At 35.7% G+C, this 17,460-nt stretch overlaps 1 long non-coding RNA gene across 3 annotated transcripts in view; it reads left to right on the forward strand.

The window, feature by feature from the left end:
* Positions 1–17,460, forward strand: part of LOC309634947 — a 429,791-nt gene that overhangs the window by 70,885 nt on the left and 341,446 nt on the right. For all 3 annotated transcript variants that reach the window (XR_014248512.1, XR_014248513.1, XR_014248514.1), the window contains one exon: positions 13,554–13,616. This is a non-coding gene — a long non-coding RNA (uncharacterized lncRNA). The remainder of the gene's footprint in view (positions 1–13,553; positions 13,617–17,460) is intronic.

Consider the following 17,460-nt stretch of genomic DNA (forward strand, 5'->3'; position numbering starts at 1 on the left):
ATAGCAGTATTATTCATAGTAGTAAGAAACTGAAACAACCTGAATGCCCATAAACTGATGAATGGATAAGCAAAATATGGTATATCCATCCAGTAGAATATTATTTGGCAATAAAAAGAAATGAAGTACTGATAAATGCTACAGCATGGATGAACTTTAACACAAGGCTAAGTGAAAGAAGCCAGTATAAAAGGCCACATATGGTATGATTCCATTTATGTAAAATGTCCAAAATATGCAAATCTATAGAGACAGAAAGTAGATTAGTGGTTGCCAGGGACTGGGGGGGAAGAAGAGGGCAGAGACTACTAACAGGTACAGGGTTTCTTTTTGGGGTGATGAAATATTCTGGTATTTGTGCACAACTCTAAGTATTTTAGAATCTACTGAATTGTACACCTTAGTGAATTTTATAGAATGTGAATTATATTACAAAAACTTTTACTATTTGATATTGAAGGTGCTTGAAGTTAATGTTTATGTCATTATTTTATTTTATTATTATTTTTTTTTATGTCATTATTTTAGAACTGAAGTGGTATCTCCAGTATTTTTTTATACTCACATAAAATTTAATTTGCTTCTTGCCATTTTTTGTAAGTTGACCTTGGAATTCGTTTTACATTTGTGTCTACTCAACTATGAGTTTTAAAAGTTTGATCTGTTATTTTAAAAATTTTTATAAATCCTTTGATGCTAATAACAAAAAACCAAAATAGTTTTACATATTTCACATGCTCTGTGTCCAAGCAATAGGTACAGAGTAGAATTTTCTGTCTTAGACTGAAATTTATTAAGCACAGATTAGAATATGGTCTTGGTTTTAACTGTGACATCAGCTTTTAAAATTGTGTTCAGTTAGCAAATCGGTTTGCTTTTGTTATATAAAAAAACTATTTCAAAACCTAATGGTTTCAACCTCAAACAGTTATTGTTTCTCACATTTCTGTGGGCCTGTGTGGTCTGGCTGGTGGGGGTGGAATTCATTCATGCATCTGGGACCTCAGCTGAGACAGGTAGACTTGCAGTCTCTCTCTGCAATGTGGTCCCTCAGCCTCCTGCCGGCTCACCTGAACTTGTTTACATGATGGAGGAAGAGTCCAGCAACAAAGGAGGGGAAGCCCGCTGATGAACACTGATGACTAGCTTTATGTGTCAACTTGATGGGGCCACGGGTGCCCAGATATTTGGTTAAACATTATTCTGGGTATGTCTGTGAGGGTGTTTGAGACGAGACTGACCTTTGAATTGTTAGTCTGAATAAAGAGGATTACCCTCCCCAATGTGGATGGGCCTCATCCAATTCCTTGGAGGCCTGACCAGAAAAAAAGGTGGGGTGAGTAAGAGCGAATTTGCTCTCTTTGCCTGACTGGTTTCAAGCTAGGACATCAGTCTTCTGTACTCGGACTGGAACTTGCACCACCAGCACTTCTGGGTATCTAGTTTTCATGTGGCAGATCATGAAATGTCTCAGCCTCCATAATCACCTGAGCCAATTCCTTAGAATAAATAAATCTCTTTTTCTCTCTCTCTCTCTCTCTCTCTCTCTATTTATAGAGAGAGAGAGAGAGAGAGTGAGAGAGAAATGTGATGCAAGCAGAGGAGTGAAAGATGCTTGTATTAGTGTTCACCAAAGAAACAGAACCAATAGGTTTTATACATACAAATAATATATTATATTATTGTATTATAAATGTTATCATTTTAGTATATTTAATATATTAAATTATAAATATAAACCTATATGCATTAATATAATATTAATGTATTTTAACATAATAATATATTAATATTTTATATAATATAAAAGTCTATTGGTTCTTTTTTTTCTTCCAAAATTCGTATGTATTATATTATCAACAAAAATCAAATAATGTTACCTTCAATATTGAACATTTTAACTGAATTTACAATTGCATTTACATCAGTGTCAGATGTTTACTGATGACCTTCCACAGTTTTGCTTTGATTCTCTAATTTGAGGTAAAGTTCAACTAGATCTTTACCAAAGTCACTTCCACTTTTCAGACTGATATACAGGTACACATATTATATATTAGATTGATTTCTTCTATTGTCGCAAGTTTTGTAGATTTCGTTTTCACTCTTTTTCTTTATTTGTTTCTCTTAATTAATTTCTATGCTTTCTTAATATACTGGAGTTTATTGATATTCTTTAATGAACTTATAAAAGTTATTTATTTATTTATTATTTTAAAAATTCTCTTGCAATTTCCAGAAACCTGGCCAATTTATATATTAAAGTAATTGTAATTTTTTTTTAACATCTTTATTGGAGTATAATTGCTTTACAATGGTGTGTTAGTTTCTGCTTTATAACAAAGTGAATCAGCTATACATATACATATATCCCCATATCTCTTCCCTCTTGTGTCTCCCTCCCTCCCACCCTCCCTATCCCACCCCTCTAGGTGGTCACAAAGCACCGAGCTGATCTCACTGTGCTATATGGCTGCTTCCCACTAGCTATCTATTTTACATTTGGCAGTGTATTTATGTCCATGCCACTCTCTCACTTTGTCCCAGCTTACCCTTCCCCCTCCCCATGTCCTCAAGTCCATTCTCTAGTAGGTCTGCGTCTTTATTCCCATCTTGCCTCTAGGTTCTTCATGACCATTTTTTTTTTTTTTAAGATTCCATATATATGTGTTAGCATACGGTATTTGTTTTTCTCTTTCTGACTTACTTCACAGACTCTAGGTCCATCCATCTCACTCCAAATAACTCAATTTTGTTTCTTTTTATGGCTGAGTAATATTCCATTGTATATATGTGCCACATCTTCTTTATCCATTCGTCTGTGAATGGACACTTAGGTTGCTTCCATGTCCTGGCTTTTGTAAATAGTGCTGCAATGAACATTGTGGTACATGACTCTTTTTGAATTATGGTTTTCTCAGGGTATATGCCCAGTAGTGGGATTGCTGGGTCATATGGTAGTTCTATTTTTAGTTTTTTAAGGCACCTCCATACTGTTCTCCATAGTGGCTGTATCAATTTACATTCCCACCAACAGTGCAAGAGGGTTCCCTTTTCTCCACACCTTCTCCAGCATTTATTGTTTGTAGATTTTTTGATGATGGCCATTCTGACTGGTGTAAGATGATATCTCATTGTAGTTTTGATTTGCATTTCTCTAATGATTAATGATGTTGAGCATTCTTTCATGTGTTTGTTGGCAATCTGTATATCTTCTTTGGAGAAATGTCTATTTAGGTCTTCTGCCCATTTTTGGTTTGGGTTGTTTGTTTTTTTGGTATTGAGCTGCATGAGCTGCTTGTAAATTTTGGAGATTAATTATTTGTCAGTTGCTTCATTTGCAAATATTTTCTCCTATTCTGAGGGTTGTCTTCTTGTCTTGTTTATGGTTTCTTTTGCTGTGCAAAAGCTTTTAAGTTTCATTAGGTCCCATTTGTTTATTTTTGTTTTTATTTCCATTTCTCTAGGAGGTGGGTCAAAAAGGATCTTGCTGTGATTTATGTCATAGAGTGTTCTGCCTATGTTTTCCTCTAAGAGTTTGATAGTGTCTGGCCTTACATTTAGGTCTTTAATACATTTTGAGTTTATTTTTGTGTATGGTGTTAGGGAGTGTTATTGGTTCTTTTTTTCTTCAGAACCTTGACTAATACAAGCACCTTTCACTCTGTTGCTTGCACCACATTTGCTATTGTTCTATCGGCCAAAGCAAGTCACATAGCCAGATCCAGAGTCATCATAGGAGGGATCTCCCCATGGTGCAGAGAAGGATATTAAATCAGCCATTTTGCAAACAATTTACCAAGATAGGCAAAGTCCTCCTTAATCTGTTTTATATGGTAAATCCCGTAGTTTCCGAATAACTCTCCCACGGATGATAATGGTCTCTTATGTTGGTTGTTTCCCTGAAAACTAGGAGCATAATTTGAATTTGTTTTCTCTATTCCTTAAAGCATTTTCAAGCATAGTTGCCTAAAATACATTAAATAAAACTAGACTTATAAAACTTTCTTTTTAGGTAATTAGAAAGATGAGTTTAATGATGAAATATATCTGACAAGGATCTTAGAAAATGATGGTAAACATGGATGTTTCTAGCGTCTAGGTTACGTATATGTTTCAGATTTACAGATTATTTAAGTCCCACAACTACATAATTAGTACCATCTCTGCATTTGGTACTATTAACTACCGTAACAACAGCAGCAGTGGCAGCAAGGACAGTAGCTGTCATTTACTGAATGATAAATATGTTTTAGGCATGATTCTAAGTGTTTTAACTGAATTAACTAATTCAATCCCCACAACAACACTATGAGATTTATCCAGTTCCCATTTTCAAACTGAGGAAATGAAGGCACAGAGCAATTATGTCAGAAGAGTGAATTGGAAAGGACTCAGTAGGTTTTTCGCTTGAGAACATGATGAAAATCTCTTTTGTTTAACACTTCTGTCTGTCCTAGAATTACCCCTTGAAGTTCTGGTGTGGAGTGAAATGAATACCCAGTAGCCAATGCCCCAGATTTCTGCCACAGCCCTCAGACTCTACTGGCGCTCTTGTTTCACTGTGGTCCCCTTACACCTAGAGTTTCCTCTTTGAAATATTTTGCTTTCTGGAAGATGGGCCTGCCTATCCTTAAATTCAGAAGACAAAGGTGTACTCCCTTTTGAGAAAAAAAAAAAATTCCTGTTTAAGCTGTGAGGCCAAACTATAACCTCCGTAGGCCAAAGCTGACAGCTAGATGGGACACTGTGTGAGCATGCCGAGGAAGGGTTATTGGCCGGGGAATACTGTCTGTGGTGGTAGAATCTTCTAAACGTGCAGGAGTTTCATCAGTTTGAGGATGTGTCTTATTACTGTATATTTTACCAGATAAGCATGCAGTATTTACCACATTTCTTTTCTTTTAATTTTTACAATTTTCTATTTTATTTTATTTTTTGGCCATGCTGCACCGCTTGCAGGATATTAGTTCCCCGACCAAGGATATAACCTGGCCCCTGGCAGTGAAAGGGCCAAGCCCTAACCATTGGACCACCAAGGAAGTCCCAGTATTTACCATATTTCTGAAATGAGAATGTACTGGGGTGAAATATCTTTACAGTGAGTCCTATTCGACATTGTTTAAATGTTTATGTCGTTGTTCTTTCTTATTTTTACCCAGTCTTATTTAAGTCATTTATTGACTTTGTAAATAGTTTCAAACTTATAGTTTCATTCAAGAAAATTACAACAAAAATTAGAAATAACCTACCAGAATGTGTTACTTTATGTATGTATTAATTTGTAAAATGTACTTCCATTTTAGTAGAATTAAATTAACACAAAATAATTCTGTGCAGAGTTCCTTTCTAAGGAAACGTACATTTTTTATGAGGCTGTAGCTGAAAATAAATATTTTCAGTGTGTCTTATTATGGTACATTAAGCCTTCCCCGTTTTAATAAAAGTTCTATTAATATGACTTTCATAATAAGTATAGATAATTGCATACTTTTATTGTAGAGAAAATCATTGAAACACATCGATGAGATTGCAGTTAAAAGCATAAAATTGGAGCACGTACTTCCTCCAAATATAAAATATAGCACTGTGTTTTAAAATTTACATGTATTCAGGAGAATCAAAACACTCAAAAATTTTCAAATATTTACGTGTTATTGACCTGGTATAACACTGCATATCTCAATTTTTTTTCCTAGTAAGGGGTACAGAGAGAGAACTCAAAGGCTAAAGTAAGTTAAGAAGGACATAACTACTTTAGAGAAGCAAATGTAAGACTATATTTGTTAAATTCCACAAGAAATACAAAGAGTTTTGCTTTATGGTAAGGAAAGTAAGAAGGAAAGTGTTAGAATAGAAATTCAGGTGGCCTCAGTGGGCCAGGCAGACACATTTTTTAAGAAGCTAAGGAAAACATTGCAGAGAGGAAACAGTGAGCTTGAGGGGAAGAGGTAGGAAGAAAGCAAAATGGAAGATATAAGGGAAAAGGGGAAGGGGAGAGAGAAGAAAAAGGAGAGTGACCTGTAGGCTTAAAGGTAGAAAGAGAGGAAGGTTAGATTGGGAGACAGAGGAAAAAAGATAGGAAAAAAAAAAAAGGTACGTGGAGAGAGATATGGAGGTAAGGCCCTTATTCAGAAACACCCATTTCAAATTGGGAAAGCCAATCTCAGAACCACGTTTATAAAGACATGGTCAGATATGCATGACTTCAACAGGTCTCAATTCAAATGCCATTTCATCAGTAACTCCCAGTTATACTTCTTTATTTTATCTTCTTCATAGCACTTACTATCTCCTGAAATGATCTTGTCTATTTACATGTTTACCCTCTTTCTTTCTTCTTCTGAATGTAAGAGCTTATATTGAGAATAGGGACATTGCCTTGTTTCCATTGCATCCTCAGTGCCTAGAAATTTCCTGGCAAGTAGTAGGTACTCAATAAACATTTGTTAACTGTTGACTAAGAGAACATCTATTATTTACTTTTTTTTGTGAGCTCAAGTCTACATACCTTAAATTTTTGGGTAATGCAAGAACAATTATACATATGATGTTTGGAAAATTTCCCCTTCTTATAGAGGCCTTCAAAATTCACTCCCACTTAAACTCTCTTCTAAGAACTGCCATTTGCTAAAGTTCTATCACTAAATGTCAAGGTAATGCCTTTGCTTCTGTTCAGCAACAGCCATTTGTAGTAGATCTGACTCTGTCATTTATTAGTTTACTGGATTTCTACTAGTCTAAAATTTTATAAAGATACCAATGAGTAGAGAGATGAATGATTCTATAAAACCAGGTCTTCTCCTGAGCATATTTATAACAAGTAAAATTACAGTAACTAGGATTTATATAGGGGAATATTAGGTGAATGGGAAAAGTGACAAGGGGTTATTTTTGGGAGAAGACTAAATAGAACCTTATTCATTACTAGATATTAGGAAGTGTTGTTTACTCCTACTATTCCTTAGAGCCTGACACCCCTGGCCCATTGTCATCATGATGCCTTCTGGCCAATGAATGAACCCACAGCTGTTTAGAACCTGACACTGTGCAGATTTCTTCCTGTGATAAAGCAAGGACTCTCAGGCTCTATAAAAGCAGAGGCTGTTTTTCTATAAATTAGTACACATGATATAATCTTAAAAAAAAAAAAACGAAGGAAACTGAGTTTTACTTAGCATTCCTTCACAGTGGGATGAGCAGTGTGCTTTAGCTTGGGGCTTAAAAAAAAAAAGAGATTCTACTTCTCAATGTCACCTTTATTTTTTATGTTTCCTCTTTTTTGGAGAGGCTTGCTCATTTCTATAATCACTTGTTCATTCCTAATACCACTTCTCTGAAAAATAGCGTGACATAAAAAACAATATGTCAGAAGAATAATCATTTTTAAAGTTTAAAGGGATTAGACTGAAAGGCACTGACAATTTTGCAGGTCCTGGAGAGTCAAAGCGGTTAGTACAAGAATCAAATCTGTGGCAGGGAAAGGGCATAAGTAGAGCGTCACTTCACCTACCGAAAAATATATCTATCTGTAGGGTGAAAACTAGCAGACCTATAATTTTTTGACTATTCTATTTAATAGTGAGGAAAAACGGAGTTCAACTGAAACTGCAAAGGCATACTTTGGTGAACTGAACAAAATTACCCTGGCTGGGAACTGAGCAAAATACCACAATTAATAATGTGATTTTGACCTAAAGTTGCAGAACATTTTTATGAGAAGCTGAGCCTCTATTTTTGAATCCTGCACTCAGTAGGCTAATCCAGAATCATCACAGAAGTGGGATCTGGGCAGGGGGGTGGTAGCAGAAGAAAGAAGGATTGTGAGTACACCGGAGTAGTTAGTCCTTTGCCTTCCCTTGGACAAGTCTTTTCAAAGGCCTGTATTCAGACACCAGATTTGGGTCACTTTGCATGGAAGGGTTAATTTTAGGTTAGGTCTGGTCTGGTTGGGAAAGTTAAGGTGTTAAATGGATTGCTTGCTTTGCTGTGGGGCAGGCACATTTCTGAGGTTTGACTGTAAAATAATCTGGCCTCCCTTGGGTACTACATAATGAAGATGGCCAGGGACAAGTCAGATTCACCAGGCTTCTGTGGAACAGAACAAGATACCTTTGGCCCGACGCAGTCAGGATTGGTTATGGAATTAAGCCAGCTTCCAGAATTGGAGGTGAGGCAAGGTGCAAATAGCTATGTTGTCTTCTATCATGTTATTTCATGGTTCTGTGGGGATCTAGCATCTCCAATGTGTATAACCTTGCCTGTACATTTGATTTCAAAGAGTCCCAGTAGCTTAAAAATGTGTTATCTCAATTTAAGTCCACATATCATTTGATAAAACATGCAGTAGCAGTTGTCACAAGTACTATGGTTGAAAGAGTTTGAGTTTCACAAAATAGCTTATCTTCCTTTTGTAACTGACTTTCAGATGCATAAAAAGATAAATCAACCCAACACTTACACACACAAATTCAACCATAGACACCAAGCTTTCAGCTGCATAAGGCTTTGTAAGGCTTGTGAATTACCAAATATGTTAAAGAAGTATAGGGTATATAAATTGGCTCCACTTGCTTTTTCCATTTCACTCAGAAGCCACACTGTATAGAAATTTGGGCAGGCTGGAATTTTGGTTGGGAGGAATTTTCTTTCTTTTTTTTTTTTAACATCTTTATTGAAGTATAATTGCTTTGCAATATTGTGTTAGTTTCTGCTGTATAACAAAGTGAATCAGCTATATGTATACATATATCCCCATATCCCCTCCCTCTTGCATCTCCCTCCCACCCTCCCTATCCCACCCATCTAGGTGGTCACAAAGCACCGAGCTGATCTCCCTGTGCTATGCAGCTGCTTCCCACTAGCTAGCTATTTTACATTTGGTAGTGTATATATGTCAGTGCTACTCTCTCACTTCATCCAGCTTACCCTTCCCCTCCCCATATCCTCAAGTCTATTCTCTATGTCTGTGTCTTTATTCCTGTCCTGCCCCTAGGTTCTTCAGAACCTTTTTTTTTTTTTTAGATTCCATATATATGTGTTAGCATACAGTATTTGTTTTTCTCTTTCTGACTTACTTCACTCTGTATGACAGACTCTAAGTCCATCCACCTCACTCCAAATAACTCAATTTTGTTTCTTTTTATGGCTGAGTAATATTCCATTGTATATATGTGCCACATCTTCTTTATCCATTCACCTGTTGATGGACACTTAGGTTGCTTCCGGGTCCTGGCTATTGTAAATAGAGCTGCAATGAACATATTGGTACATGACTGTTTTTGAATTATGGTTTTCTCATGGTATATGCCCAGTAGTGGGATTGCTGGGTCGTATGGTAGTTCTGTTTTTAGTTTTTTAAGGCACCTCCATACTGTTCTCCATAGTGGCTATATCAATTTACATTCCCACCAACAGTGCAAGAGGGTTCCCTTTTCTCCACACCCTCTCCAGCATTTATTGTTTGTGGATTTTTTGATGATGGCCATTCTGACCCATGTGAGGTGATACCTCACTGTAGTTTTGATTTGCATTTCTCTAATGATTAGTGATGTTGAGCATCCTTTCATGTGTTTGTTGGCAGTCTGTATATCTTCCTTCGAGAAAAGTCTATTTAAATCTTCTGCCCATTTTTGGATTGGGTTGTTTGTTTTTTTGATATTGAACTGCATGAGCTGCTTGTAAATTTTGGAGATTAATCCTTTGTCAGTTGTTTCGTTTGCAAATATTTTCTATGATTGGGAGGAATTTTCAAGTTAGAGTTTCAATGTGGACACAAGGCTGGTTCCCTTTACCAGTCACCAGAGGAAGTCTTTTTCTTTCCAGTGAACAAGGTAGGAGCACTGAGCTGATCACCAACTTACCACATCACTTTATACTTTACCAAGAAGGAAGAAAGGGGATACTCACACTGAGTAAAATATCCTCCAAATGTAGGTTCAAGTTGGCTCCGAGTGGTGTATGTACACGGGGTGTTGGGGGGAAGGTCCACTGGGCTTGGGAATAGATGAGCTGGTTTTGAGCACTTGAGAAGTGGTGAAGTTTCTCAGTCTCTCTCTTTTCATCTGCATTTCTACCTGCCCCATCTAAGTCAAGGGCCATTGTCTCTAGCTGTTTTAGGACCTTGTGAAGAATCATAAAATTCTAAGTTATGCTTATCTTATACTCATATCGGATTCTACATGTGCAAGACCTGAGAACACTGATAGGGAGATTATGGGGTATAATCTAGAGTGTACAGAGGAGAGAGAAATGGGATGAATAACCGTATGCAAATAGCTCCTTCAAAAACTGTATGATGGTGGAGCTCAACTTCCTGTCTCTACTGTTTCTTTTCATCTCTCTGTTCACAGTCACTTTCAAGCCCCTCCCCTAAAGCATAGGCGTCACAAAAAGCTTCAATTCAGAGAGGTACATTTCTGTGTTACAGTAGGGAGGGAAGGAACAACTTCCTGGGAGTATATAGAAAACTATTAAGTTACTGTTATCTTTGCAGTTTCACATTTTTAAAAGAAAATAGTACCACATAAAATCTACTGTGGCTGGTGAAGTTTGTTAGATGAGGAATTACCTGAGAAAAAACCTAAATATGTAAATTCTGACTTCAGAAGGCCAAGAACTAAACACAGGAGACATAAGTGATGTGAAACCTAATTTATATTGGGAGAAATCATCATGTGTGGATTTATGTTACTAGTAAGTTAATGTAATTTGTGACTGACCTCTTACTTTTTAAATAGTTTTTCACTGGATTAAAAAGGGCAAATTGTCCTTTGAGCTATAAATCAAGGAGTGCTGAAAAATAGAGTGTTAGGAACTGCAGGTTGAGTATAAAAGCCACTGACATCTGTAAGATTTCCTTGTGGGCAAATTAAAGTGGGTGGTAAAGTTTCTGAACATAACAGATCAACTTTGAGGAGGGTCTCACTTTGAGAAGAGATTCAACGTGAATTGAATCAAGTATAAGAATTAGATCAGGATTAGTTGGAGTAATGATTAAAACATTCACGTTTCTAAGTCCTAGTAGTTGCTAGGTATCTCCTGTACTAATTGTCTACCAAATTAAAAAAAAATAATACTTAGTAATGCTGGTTAATGTTTTTGTTTTTAGGTTCAATATAATAGTCTGTCTTTATTTTTTTTCTTTTTTAAAACAAATTCTAAATTTTAAAACAGATTAAGTCACTACAAAGTTCCCATATATCCTCTACATATTTTCCCTATTATTAACATCTTATATTTGTATGTTTGTATGGGATATTTGTTGCAATTTTGAATCGATATTGATATGTTATTTTAAATGTAGTCTATAATTTATTCTAATTTCCTTAGTTTTCACCTAATGTCCTTTTCTTCTTTGGGGATCCCCTCCAGGATATCACATTATATTTAGTCCTCATGTGTCCTTAGGCTCTTCTTGGCTGTGATAGTTTATCAAACTTACCCTGTTTTTGGTGACTTTTGACAGTTTTGAAAAGTACTGGTCAAGTATTTTGTAAAATGCTCCTCAGTTGGGAGTTGCCTGATGTTTTTTCTCTATGATTAGACTGGGGTTGTGGGTTTTTGGGAAGAAGACTAAAAAGGTAAAGTGCCATTTTCATCACATCATGTCAAGGGTACATACTATCAACATGACTTATTACTGTCCATCTTTACCTTGGTCAATTGGCTGAGTTAGTGTGCCAGGTTTCTTTTCTATAAAATTGCTCTTTCTGCCCCTTTTCTGTACTGTACTTTTTGGAAGGAAGTCACTATGAACAGCTCACATCCAGCGTGTGGGAATTTATGCTTCACCTCCTTGCAGGCAGAGTATTGACACTAATTATTTGGAATTTTTCTGTGTAGGAGATTTGTCTATTCTCCCTTATTTATTGATTGATATTTATTTATTTTTTCAATTATTTATCTATATCAGTATGGACTCATAGATTTATTTTTTGTTTTGGATTATAAGCCAATGCCACTTATTTTGTTGATAAAATTTTCCAACCTGACAATTGGGGACTTTTTCAGTTGTCTGCTATGTCCCTTTGCATACTCCATTATTTATTTAAAAGCTTTTTTTTTTTTACTTTCTGGCACTACAAGATGCTCTAGGATCATCTTAGATATTTTTTGTCTCGGTCCTAGAATCAGCCTTTCTCCAAGGAGCCCTGATTTTTTAAAAATTGGAATATAGTATTAGAAAACAAGATCTGGATGATAGGTGTGCTTGTTTCTGCTGGGGTGTCATTATTTCTAGGCCCTCTCTACTGACAGAGCAAGGGCTTATATGTGTATATACTAACCCATGTATATACATATTTCTATAATTATTTCTATATGTAATCATCTGTATCTATACCAAGCTAAACATGAGTTCATACTGATGTCTACAACGCCAACCTATTACCACATGGCTCATTCTGACCTCCTCCTATTTCTTATCTGTAATCTCCCACACCTACAGTGAGAAACCTGGCTCCCAACATCCAGCATCTAATTACTTAATTGTTCAATTCCAGTATATATGTATAGCAGTATCAAAATTACTGATATCCTCATGAGAATCAACTTTACCAACACACAGTGCTTATGTAACAGTTTATTTTGCCTAGAGTCTTTTAGACTCCATTCATTTCCAGAGTTACTTAGGTCATCTTTTCCCCCCAGTCCCTGCAGTGAGTTTGCTTCATACATTTGTAATATTTATATTTATTTCATACATTCATGATATAATTAGTTTTATCACATTCTGCATTCCACCCAGGAATACCCTGACCTCCAAAATAGGTTTTTTAAAAATTTGCATACAGTAAGGTTCACTCTTTATGTTATAAAGTTCTATACATTTTGACAAATGTGTGCTATCATATATCTGCCATTATAGTATCATACAGATAGTTATACCATCTTAAAAAGGTGCTTAATGTGTTCAAGCCTCACCTAACTCCCTCCCTGCCTCAAACCCCTGGAAACCATTGATCTTTTTACCATTGCTATAGTTTTGACTTTTCCAGAATGTCATATAATTGGTGTTTTCTTTCTTTATAAGCATAATTATTAGCTTACATTTACTAAGTATTCACCAGGTGGTTGTCCCTATGTTATGTGCTCTTCAGGTACCATATTTTTTTGGTTCTCAGACCATATGATGGCGGTACAATTTTCATCCTTAATTACTGGTGTGGAAGCACAGGATGGCTAAATACTACTCCTAAAGTTGTACACAGCTAATAAGAGATCTTGTCAGTTTGACAGGGGCTATTTGGCTCTGAAACATGTACCCAACCAATATGTTATGCTGCTAAATTCATACTCAGAACTGAGAAAACAAGAAACATGATGCCTGCTTCAGAATGCTCCTTCATTTTGACAGTTCTGTGCACAAAACAATGGGGCTTCTTTAAAACTTCAAGCATGCATTACTTTAATAGAAAAGCATGTTTATACTAAAAAGGAAGGAAGGACGGTAGAAGAAAGGGAGGAAGAAAGGAAGGAAATCATATCAAGTCCTGGAACAGGATCAGTGACTCTGTTAGATTCTACTAAAAGCCATACATTTCCCCCCGCAGGTGCATGGGAGTGACCATTCTGCTGGCTCAGAGCATCCCTCAAGTTCCACCCGGCTGGAAAAAGTAAGTTCAGAGGGATACATTTATTTATGCCTTTTCCCCTAAAGGGGACTGCAGTGTTCGACAGGAACATAGCAAATGTTTAATGTTTTAGCTCTGTATGTTCTTTGGTAATGTGGCTATTCATATAGATTCCTAACTATGATTCATGTCATGTTTTTGTCTTCTTCCAAAACCTCAAAAAGAATCTTCCACCATGCTTCCCATCAGACCCCTTAAAGTTAGACATTAGATGAATTATTAATTGTTAAAATAAAACACTTTTTTGATATTTGAGAATGTTTTAATGTGAACGTAGCTATGTACTGATGGGTAAACAATCCATTCTGAGTATTTAGATGTGTCTTAGAAGCCTAGAATACAAAAATTTTAATGATCATTTAGGAATCAGATGTCTGTTTCCTGGCAGAAAGGAAAGCATTCTCTCCAGAAAAATATTAACCTTCTTTTAGCAAATGGTGGCAACGTGTTAGGTTGTGCAAATTTATTTGCAAATTTTCCCTGTGAGGCTATAAAAACACAGGTGAAATTTCGATCTAGCTATTTTTATCGTGAACTGGCTCTATCAATATGGTACCCAATGAAAGAAAGTGTTGGGAATTGCCTTATTCATTAGCAAGAAGCTTAGATTTATTCTAAGGTTTCTTGAAGATACTTATTATTTTCCTAGGGCTGTAACAAAGTACCACAAACTGGGTGACTTAGCTTAAACAAGAGGAATTTATTGTCTCACAGTTCTGGAGGGTAAACATTTACGATCAAGGGGTCAGTAGGGTTGGTTCCTTCTGAGGGCTGTCGAGTAGACTATGTTTCAGGCTTTTCTCCTAGGTTCTGGTGATTTGTGACAATTTTTGACATTCCTTGCCTTGTAGATGTATCACCCTAATCTCTGCCTTTATCTTCACATAGCATTCTTCCTTCATATAGTCTTCCCTCTGCAAATGTCTCTCTATCCAAATTTCCTCTTGGTAAAAGGACAACAGTTACATTGAATTAGGGCCCATCCTAATGACCTTGTTTTAACTTGATTACCTCTGTAAAGACCCTACTTCCAAATAAGGTTACATTTTGAGGTACTGGAGGTAAATATAGGTGATATTGAAGATCTAAATGAAGGTCATTCTATTAGTTCATCAGACTGACTATGTGATCGAAATGCAAACTACATGAAGTTGATTTAGAAGATTTAGTGCCATTCCAGGCACATATTAATAGCCAAGGGTTAGAAGATGAAAAAGACATAATCTGTAACCATATGGTTCTTTGTGGGAAAGACACCCATTAAAATACTTTGTACTATATGGTAAATCATAAGAAAAAGTTCTGGCCAGAAGGAGACAGGGATGAGGTGATTTTTTCAAGACTAAGTAAGAGTTATCTACTTAAATGAGGAATGGAGGTCAAGGTAGAGGACGTATTATCAGGAAAGGCACAGAGGTGAGAAATGTAAGGTATGTCCTTGGAAATGCCACAGTTCAATATTATTACTAAGATGTGAAATAAGAAGTGGAGAATAATAGATTCAAAAATGCTGATTAATGGTTGCATTTGGAAGAAAAGAGGGATATAGCATTTTATTACACTTGCTGGATTTTATACTTTATTTAGGATTTTTGTATTTATGTTCATGGGAGATATTGTTCTTTATTTTTCTTTTCTCATACTGTTCTTGTTTAGCTTTTTGCTTTAATCAAATTATACTAGACTCCTAAAATAATTTATTTGGATAGTTCCTGCTTTTAAAAATTATTTAGAAGAGTTTGTAAGACTGGAATTATCCATTCTTAAATTTTGGTATAATTACCTGTGACACCATCCATGCTTTTGATCTGGGAAGTTTTTATATTTCTAATTCAATTTCTTTGGTGTGTCTAGGCCTATTTAAGTTTCTGTTTCTTCTTGATCAATTTTGTTTGTTCCTTTTATCTATGCTTTCAAATGTATTAACATAAAGTTCAGCATCTTATCTCCTTTTTAATCTCTGTTGTATCTCTAATTGTGTTCCCTTTGTCATTTCAAAAGGTGTTTACTTTTGCCTTGCCTCTGTTTTCTTGATCACCCTTGCCAGAGGTTTGTCAATTTTATTTGTCTTTTCAAAGAACGAAGTTGGCTGTGTTGATGTTCCCATCATATGTTGCATTACATTTCCTTAGGTTTTCCTTTTCTTTTTATTATTTTCTTCCTTCTGCTTCTTTGTGTTTCTTCTGTTCTCTTTGTATCATTCAGGGTTGAATTGCTTAGATTGTTTATTTTCAGCCTTTCTTATTTTCTACTGTCTGGACACAGTTCCAGTTTTACATTTATTATGTTGTTATTTGATCAATGACTCCCATTTTAGACTATATGCTTCCTTAATTTGGAGACCATTTCAGTTTTTTATTGTAGTTTCATATCTAACATTTTGCACAGTGCCTGACTCATAATAGTGGCTCAATGAAAATGTGCTGAATGGGTGAATGTTTAGTATGATTTGTAAACTGCTCCACACTATACACATTATTAATATATTTATCTGAGCTGAAGATAGTCCAGTAGCTTGGAGTATATGAGAATATCAATGCAACTGTCTAAGAAAAGTTATAGACCAATATTTTTGAGAGATATTTTCATTTATAACCTAAGGGAATAAAAATATCTTCATACAAACACTTTCTGAACTGCTGAGTGTTACAAAAACAGGAAAATCAGTCATCAAAAGTGTTTATGAAGTCAACCTGAAGACTATCATTGCCTTTATGCTTCAGTGAAGTGTATGTGAAGGAATTCTTTATCAATAGGATTGTGATGCAATTTTAAATTTTAACACAGTAACAAGAAATTTTCCTTAATTTCTGTCAAAAGATAAATATCTGGAGTCAGATCTAAGTTCAAATGCCAGCTATTGTTCCCTAGCTACCTCTGCGACTTCAGGCAAGTGACTTTACCCCTCTGAGCTTCAGTTCTCCAATGCAGAAAATGGGGATAAAAGTACTTCCCTCTCTCCCTGTATTGTTGTGAGGATTAAATGAGATAATGGATGTAAAGTGCTTACCATAGTGTCTGGCATATGGCAGGTACTCAGTAAATAGTGTTGTTGCTGCTATTACATGTGTGACATGTATGTCTTATGCTTCTTATACCTAACACCCGACAAATTGTGACCCTAGTGCCTAGCCTGAGCATGGCTGCAGAATTGAACTAACATCCTCATGTTGATGATGGTAGGTGATTAAAAAAAAAAAAAAAAAGGAGCTGTGGAAGAAAGGAATTCAGGCTTTGTAATTGTCAGCCACAAGCTTCAAATTCAGGTTAAAAGAATGTAATGGATAAAGAATATTTCCAAATGTCTCCTACACAGGGAGATGGATTTAACCATTAAAACTGAGGCATTAGCAAAAATATTCAGGGAAATAAGGATGAACATGTGCAATAAAAAGGTGATCTTTTCTATTGTTCAGGTAAAAATAGGCACGCTCATTGGGAAAACTTGTCATCTAAAATTGCTTTCATACAAACAGCTCTGTGGGACCTTTTTATAATGCCTGTAATGAGAAAACTGGATTGGAATCATGCTATTATGAATGTATTCATAACAGATAATGTATAACATTACTTGACTTCTGGAATGACACAATGTGGGGAATAATTAGCTATATTACAGTGTGACTCTCTTCTGCCTGGATCATGTGGATCTGTTATATCAGAAGGTCAGTGGCAATGGTACTTCTGTTGAAGAATTTTCATTTCTTTAAAAAAAATAGAAAATGACTTTCAATAACAACGTAAAACATAAATATAAAAATCTGCATTTACTATAGCTAGTATAAGACATTTTTTGCACCAATTACTGTTGTAATTTAGGCTGAAT

The sequence above is a fragment of the Balaenoptera borealis genome, assembly GCF_965194805.1.
Source record: "Balaenoptera borealis genome assembly, chromosome: 9".
Taxonomy (NCBI): Eukaryota; Metazoa; Chordata; class Mammalia; order Artiodactyla; family Balaenopteridae; genus Balaenoptera; species Balaenoptera borealis.